Source organism: Dromaius novaehollandiae, unplaced genomic scaffold (genome assembly GCF_036370855.1).
Source record: "Dromaius novaehollandiae isolate bDroNov1 unplaced genomic scaffold, bDroNov1.hap1 HAP1_SCAFFOLD_45, whole genome shotgun sequence".
NCBI classification, from domain to species: Eukaryota; Metazoa; Chordata; class Aves; order Casuariiformes; family Dromaiidae; genus Dromaius; species Dromaius novaehollandiae.
Genome location: NW_026991505.1, coordinates 537,883 through 544,381, shown reverse-complemented (window position 1 = coordinate 544,381; position 6,499 = coordinate 537,883). Strand labels below are relative to the sequence as shown.

Sequence of the window (6,499 nt, the reverse complement as noted above, 5' to 3'; positions counted from 1 at the left end):
ACCACTATGGATCTCCACCAGAGTTTCCTCTGGCTTCACCCTGCCCAGGCATAGTTCACCATCTTTCGGGTCCTAGCATGGACACTCGTGCTCCACCTCCTCAACGGAGCGAGCAAGACGGGCCGGTGGTGCGCCCTTGGCTCTGCCTCCGCCTTGGGATCCCAGCTCAGCCACGAGCAGGGGTGGGGAGAAAAGCGGCGGCGCCGCCAGCGACGGCATCTGGGAAGCTGCCATGGGGGAAGGCATGGCGGTGGTCCTCTCCCTCGGCCCCAGGATTTGACGAGAGCTGCTGCCTGGGGGCTGTAACACTCGCTGCCACGTGGTGGCAAGCCACCTGCCCACTGGGCCTTCCCAGCTGACCCAGAGCCGGTCGCGGCACACCGCCGGTCGCGGCGCACCGCCACGGGGGAAATGTGCCCGACAGGGCCGGCAGCTGGCTGGGTGGTGTTCCCTGGCCTGCCCCCACGAGGGGTGGGAGGGGAGGCAGAGGCGAGGATCTGCAGAGACCCGAGCCGGCCGACCAAGCCTGCCGGGTTGAATCCTCTGGGCGGACTGCGCAGACCCCACCCATTTACCTCTTAATGGTTTCACGCCCTCTTGAACTCTCTCTTCAAAGTCCTTTTCAACTTTCCGTTACAGTACATGTTGACTATCGATCTCGTGCTGATATTTAGCCTTAGATGGAGTTTACCACGTTCTTTGGGCTGCATTCCCAAGCAACCCAACTCCGAGAAGCCCCGGTCCTGGTGCACTGCTACCGGCCTCACACCGTCCACGGGCTGGGCCTTGATCAGAAGGACTTGGGCCCCCCCGAGAGTGGCGTCGGGGATGGGGGCTTCTGTACGCCACATTTCCTGCACCCCACCCCAAGGTGGGGACTCGGTACTGGGCTCTTCCCTCTTCACTCACCATTACTGAGGGAATCCTGCTTAGTTTCTTTTGCTCCACTGACTAATATGCTTAAATTCAGTGGGCCACCATGTCTGATCTGAGGTCACAATTGGGTGGAGATGGGGCAGGCGCGCACCCGCCCCTCGCGCTTCAACTCCCAGAGGAGGCCCCAGACAAGGCAGAGTCAGTGGGCAAGCGCCTACCAGCCTGTGACTGACCAATAACCCCTGCAATGGGAGAAGGTGGCTCAGAGGGCGAGGTGCTCCATCAAGTTCAGGAATAATGTAGGATGCAGCTTGTAAGCCTTGCTGTTGCACAGAGAACTGACTTTATCTCAACACAAAGGGCACTGGAGGGTGACCTTTGTTTTAGGTAAGCAGCTATAGCTGTTAACTGGACCAGGTGTAAATGTGTACCTCTAATCATTCGCTTTACCGGGTAAAACTGCCGCCCGCGAGTGCCAGCTGTCCTGAGGGAACCAGCTACTAGATGGATCGATTAGTCTTTCACCCTTACGGTCGGGTCAGATGACCAATTTGCACGTCAGGACCGCTACGGACCTCCACCAGAGTTTCCTCTGGCTTCGCCCTGCCCAGGCATAGTTCATCATCTTTCAGGTGCTAGCATGGATGCTCATGCTCCACCTCCTCAACGGAGCGAGCAAGACGGGCCGGTGGTGCGCCCTTGGCTCTGCCTCCGCCTTGGGATCCCAGCTCAGCCACGAGCAGGGGTGGGGAGAAAAGCGGCGGCGCCGCCAGCGACGGCATCTGGGAAGCTGCCATGGGGGAAGGCATGGCGGTGGTCCTCTCCCTCGGCCCCGGGATTTGGTGAGAGTTGCTGCCCGGGGGCTGTAACACTTGCCACCACGCGGTGGCGAGCCACCTGCCCACCGGGCCTTCCCAGCCAACCCGGAGCCGGTCGCGGCACACCACCACGGGGGAAATGCGCCCGACGGGGGCCGGCAGCTGGCTGGGTGGTGTTCCCTGGCCTGCCCCTGCGAGGGGTGGGAGGGGAGGTGGAGGCGGGGATCTGCTGAGACGGGTGCAGGCCGACCGAGCCTGCCGGGTGGAATCCTCCGGCTGGACTGCATGGACCCCACCTGTTTACCTCTTAACGGTTTCATACCCTCTTGAACTCTCTCTTCAAAGTTCTTTTCAACTTTCCCTTATGGTACTTGTTGACTGTCGGTCTTGTGCTGGTATTTAGCCTTAGATGGAGTTTACCACCTGCTTTGGGCTGCATTCCCAAGCAACCCGACTCCCAGAAGCCCCAGTCCTGGCGCCCCACTACTGGCTTGACACCATCCATGGGCTGGGCCTCAATCAGAAGGACTTGGGCCCCCTGAGAGTGGTGTCGGGGATGGGGGCTTCTGTACGCCACATTTACCGCGCCCCACCACAAGGCAGGGACTCGGTGTTGGGCTCTTCCCTCTTCACTCGCCATTACTGAGGGAATCCTGCTTAGTTTCTTTTGCTCCACTGACTAATATGCTTAAATTCAGTGGGCCACCATGTCTGATCTGAGGTCACAGTTGGATGGAGATGGGGCAGGCGCGCACCCGCCCCTCGCGCTTCAACTCCCAGAGGAGGCCCCAGACAAGGCAGAGTCAGTGGGCAAGCGCCTACCAGCCTGTGACTGACCAATAACCCCTGCAATGGGAGAAGGTGGCTCAGAGGGTGAGGTGCTCCATCAAGTTCAGGAATAATGTAGGATGCAGCTTGTAAGCCTTGCTGTTGCACAGAGAACTGACTTTATCTCAACACAAAGGGCACTGGAGGGTGACCTTTGTTTTAGGTAAGCAGCTATAGCTGTTAACTGGACCAGGTGTAAATGTGTACCTGAGATAGCTCAGCCCAACACAGAGGAGAAGACCTCAACTACTAACAAAGGAATTTTGAAGAGAGCAACGGGCTTGAGCTGGCTTCAACCCACAGAGTCCTTCCCAGTGCCTGGGGACTCCCAGCGTCGTGACAGTGAGCATATAATAGACACCAGTGATTGGCAATCGCGTTGGTATTGTGATTGAACTGTCTTAGTGTACACTTGTATTGTGATTTCAGTACATCGTTGAATCAATCTGCTAAATAATTTGTGTAACATCAAATACCTTCAAAATAAACTTTTATATAAAACATTGCACTCTCCACATGTGCGCAGTATCTAAAAGAACCTGGTCAGAGAGTATTGGACTCTGACATGGCTGCCGCAGCTAGGACAGCCCAAGGCCCCTTCCAGGACGAGGGGGAAGCAGTGCAGTGACTGCAGTTTGCCACCACGGAGGTGGGAGGACAGCCAGGGGCCCTCCAACACACATGCACGGCAGTACGGTGCAGTATCACCACGGTACTCACCTGCAGACAGCCATGCAGGGCGGGGGACGAGGTTGACCTTTCCCCTGGGCCCGGATCCTGAACGTTCGCTCTCTCACGCACTCGCGCAGCCCTCTGCCAGCAGCGGCTGGCTCCCCATCCCAGTTGCTGTCTCGGCTCTCACCCTGGCACAAGACAGCATAGCAACCCTTCCCTCCTTTCTCCTCTCACCACCAATCAATGCCTACGCTGCCCACTGCAGCAACACCTGCACTGTCACTGCCGGCCTCAACACAACACCACAGCTGATGCCAGCTGGTGGGTGGAAGTGGCTCAACACACACTACGGAAGCGGGTGAGCCACAGGGAGGGGGGTCAGTGGGCACCGAAACGACACTGGTCGAGGAAGGGGGAGGGAAAGGGAGCCGGCCAGCCAGGGGAAAAATGGAGGGCAGACCCAAATGAGAAGGACGGGGAGCCCTCGCTCCCAACCTGGGACAACCCCTTTCTCACTTTGAGTCCAGCCCAGGTGCCTGGCTTGGCCTGGCCCAGCAGGGAGCAGTGCACCAGCCACACAGCCTGCCTCAGGGAGGGGGCTCCCTGCAGACCCCTGGCACTGGAGCCTGGCATCACTGGGCACTGCCCACTGGCCACGCACCCACAACCTACTGGACCCACGCTTCCGAGCTCTGAGCTTGCCTCTCCAGCCTCCAGCTCCACCATCCCAGAGATGGTGCCCACACCCACCCATGCACACACAGCCTCCCAGATGACAGCACGCACTCTCCCAACCCTTCTGTGGGCAGATGCCTTCGTCTCCCTACCTCCTCAAACAACCACCAAAGGTCCAGCAATAGCAACATTCAATGCTTTCAGATGACTGAGGTAACTCGTGCCATCTCTGTGAAGAATTTTGCTGTTGCCTTCTGGGAAGGACTTTCTCAAAAGGCACATGCAGTCCTGCATGCCACATTAAAAGCTAGCCTTACCTAAGCTGGCAGAGGTGTGGAGTATGTCACCAGAGGAGAGGAGAGATGAGCCCCCTCTAATGAAGAGCCTCGCAATCCGCTTTTGTCACTTCTCAGAGAGCCCAAGGTCAGTTAAGAAGCCAAAATTGCCTGCAAGCCAATTCCCTCTAGCACTGACTGGGAATCCCAGGAATTCCACGTTGTCAGCATTCAGGAGTTCTCTCACCTGCTCCTCCAGGTGCTGCTACTTCTGCACATTTTTCTGCTGCTGTGTCCCCTAAAGATGACATGTTCTGTCCACCCCCTTTGCCCGAGATCCATTTAACACAATCAAATCTGGCTTAAAGAGCTTGTTGGTCTTCTCCCTCAAATGATGTTCTACCAATACCACCCAGTCTGTCCCCCTTGCTTCCTTCACCAGCATTTTGCAAAAGATGTTATGCCTTTTCATCCAGGCATTTCCCATTCAGAAGGACAGTGCCTGCAGCCTCTCGCAACTCCTTCCCTCCAAGCCCCTGGCCTTCTCTCCACCCGGATGTTCAGTTCTGTGGTGAATGCAGGCTGCTACTCCAGGAGCAAAGGCCAGACGTAGAGCCACCATAGTGTCGACCTCACCATTATATTGGGTTTCTTTGGCAGAATCGGTTGCATGGGCATTCACATGCCTTATGGCAATTCAGCGTTGGGTGCTGGCTTCCCAGATGCTAGGCCATAGGGGCTTTCCCCATCTTTTCTTGCGTGAATACCCCATTCCATATACCCAATAGACCATACGTAAGGCCCTTATGTAGTGGCCAACTATCAGTGTATATAAATTGGGACCCTTCAACCCTTTCTCCTTCTAGCCACGGACGTGCTAGAGGAGAATGCGACCTCGAGGAGGCCGTGGTCCCCCAGCCAAGGAACAGCTGGGTGGTACCATCTGATCCCTAAGGCTGAGCTCTAGATAAACCTCCCACCCCAGTCTCTTAACCTCTTCAGGCAGCATGCCACACAAGATGTTATGTCTCTTAATCCAGACGTCCTGGACTACAGGGCAGTAGCCGATGATATGTGAGCAAGTCTCCCATTCCGCAGAACAATGCCTGCACCCCTTCGGTGCCCCTTCTCCCAGCTTGCGTGCCAAATACTCCCTGGTGGGATAGACATTGGCATGCAGCTGTATTGCTGTCAATTACTTCCTGTGAGGAATTCCCCGGTAACGTAGAAGCCAATAGTTATGGATGCTATTGTTTTCTTAAGAAGTTCTTAATACCGTGGCCTTGTGCTTTTAGATTGGCCCAATTCTCTAACTCTCTTTTTCTCCACTTGCTAGGAATAGGATAGATGATACAGGGAGCTGGAATTTCCCATTTGGACACCAACTCGCCCCCTTCCAGTGTGGTGGGAATTGTAACAGGGAGTTCATCCCCTGTTGATGGAACCTTGTCCGCTTTACCTCCTGTGGCGATCCATACCCTCTTGAACTCCTTCTGGATCTGGCGGGTGGAAGTGGCTCGACATGTGCTGTGGGTGTGTCGTGGGGGAGGGGGGGCCCGGCAGGCACCAAAACGGCAGTGGTCGGGGCAGTGCAAGGGAAAGGCAGTCAGCTGACGTCCCCACCCCCTGGACCCCGGACGGGAACAAGGGACCAGCGCACCACTGAGAGAGTGGTGGAGAAGAGCCCATACAGCAGCACTGGCGGTGGCGGTGGGCGGCGCCCTTCTCGTTCGGGTCTGCCCTTCTTTCCCCCTCCCACCCCGTTCTTGTATGGTCAGCAAGGCGAGCCCTCTTTCTCTCTACTGTCCCTTGCTCAGCAGCCGGTGTCGACATGAGGAGGGAGGCAGAGCGGAGCGGGGTCCCTCAGGGGCTGCAAATGCTGTCCACTCCTCCCTCGGTGGGGACCGAAACCAAGACAACTCTTAGCAGTGGATCACTCAGCTTGTGCATCAATGAAGAAAGCAGCTAGCTCCAAGAATTAATGTGAATTGCAGGACGCATTGATCATCGACACTTTGAACGCACTTGCGGCCCTGGGTTCCTCCCGGGGCTGCGCCTGTCTGAGTGTCTCTTGACATTCAATCATCACCTGCGATGTGGCGTGGGCGCAGCAGTACCGCCCCTTGGCAGGCAGGGGAGGGCACAGTTCAGGTGTGCCCGGCCGTGCCTGTCCTCCCCTCCGAGCCCGGCGGCCGCCGCTGCACTGCACATCGTGTGCGGTGTGGCACGGCTGGGGCGCCTCACAGGCCTGTTGCCCCGGGGAGAGGGGGCTTCTGTTTCTTCAAATCCCAAAGAGGCATCATCTTGCTGAGCCCCATGTAAGATTTCAGTTTGCTTCCAGCTTTCATTTAG

At 56.9% G+C, this 6,499-nt stretch overlaps 1 non-coding gene across 1 annotated transcript; it reads left to right on the top strand.

Moving 5' to 3' along the window:
• The first annotated feature begins 6,064 nt into the window (after window positions 1–6,064).
• On the top strand, window positions 6,065–6,217 carry LOC135327085 (5.8S ribosomal RNA). The gene has a single exon (XR_010387159.1). It is a non-coding gene; the product is annotated as a 5.8S ribosomal RNA (ribosomal RNA).
• Window positions 6,218–6,499: the final 282 nt, after the last annotated feature.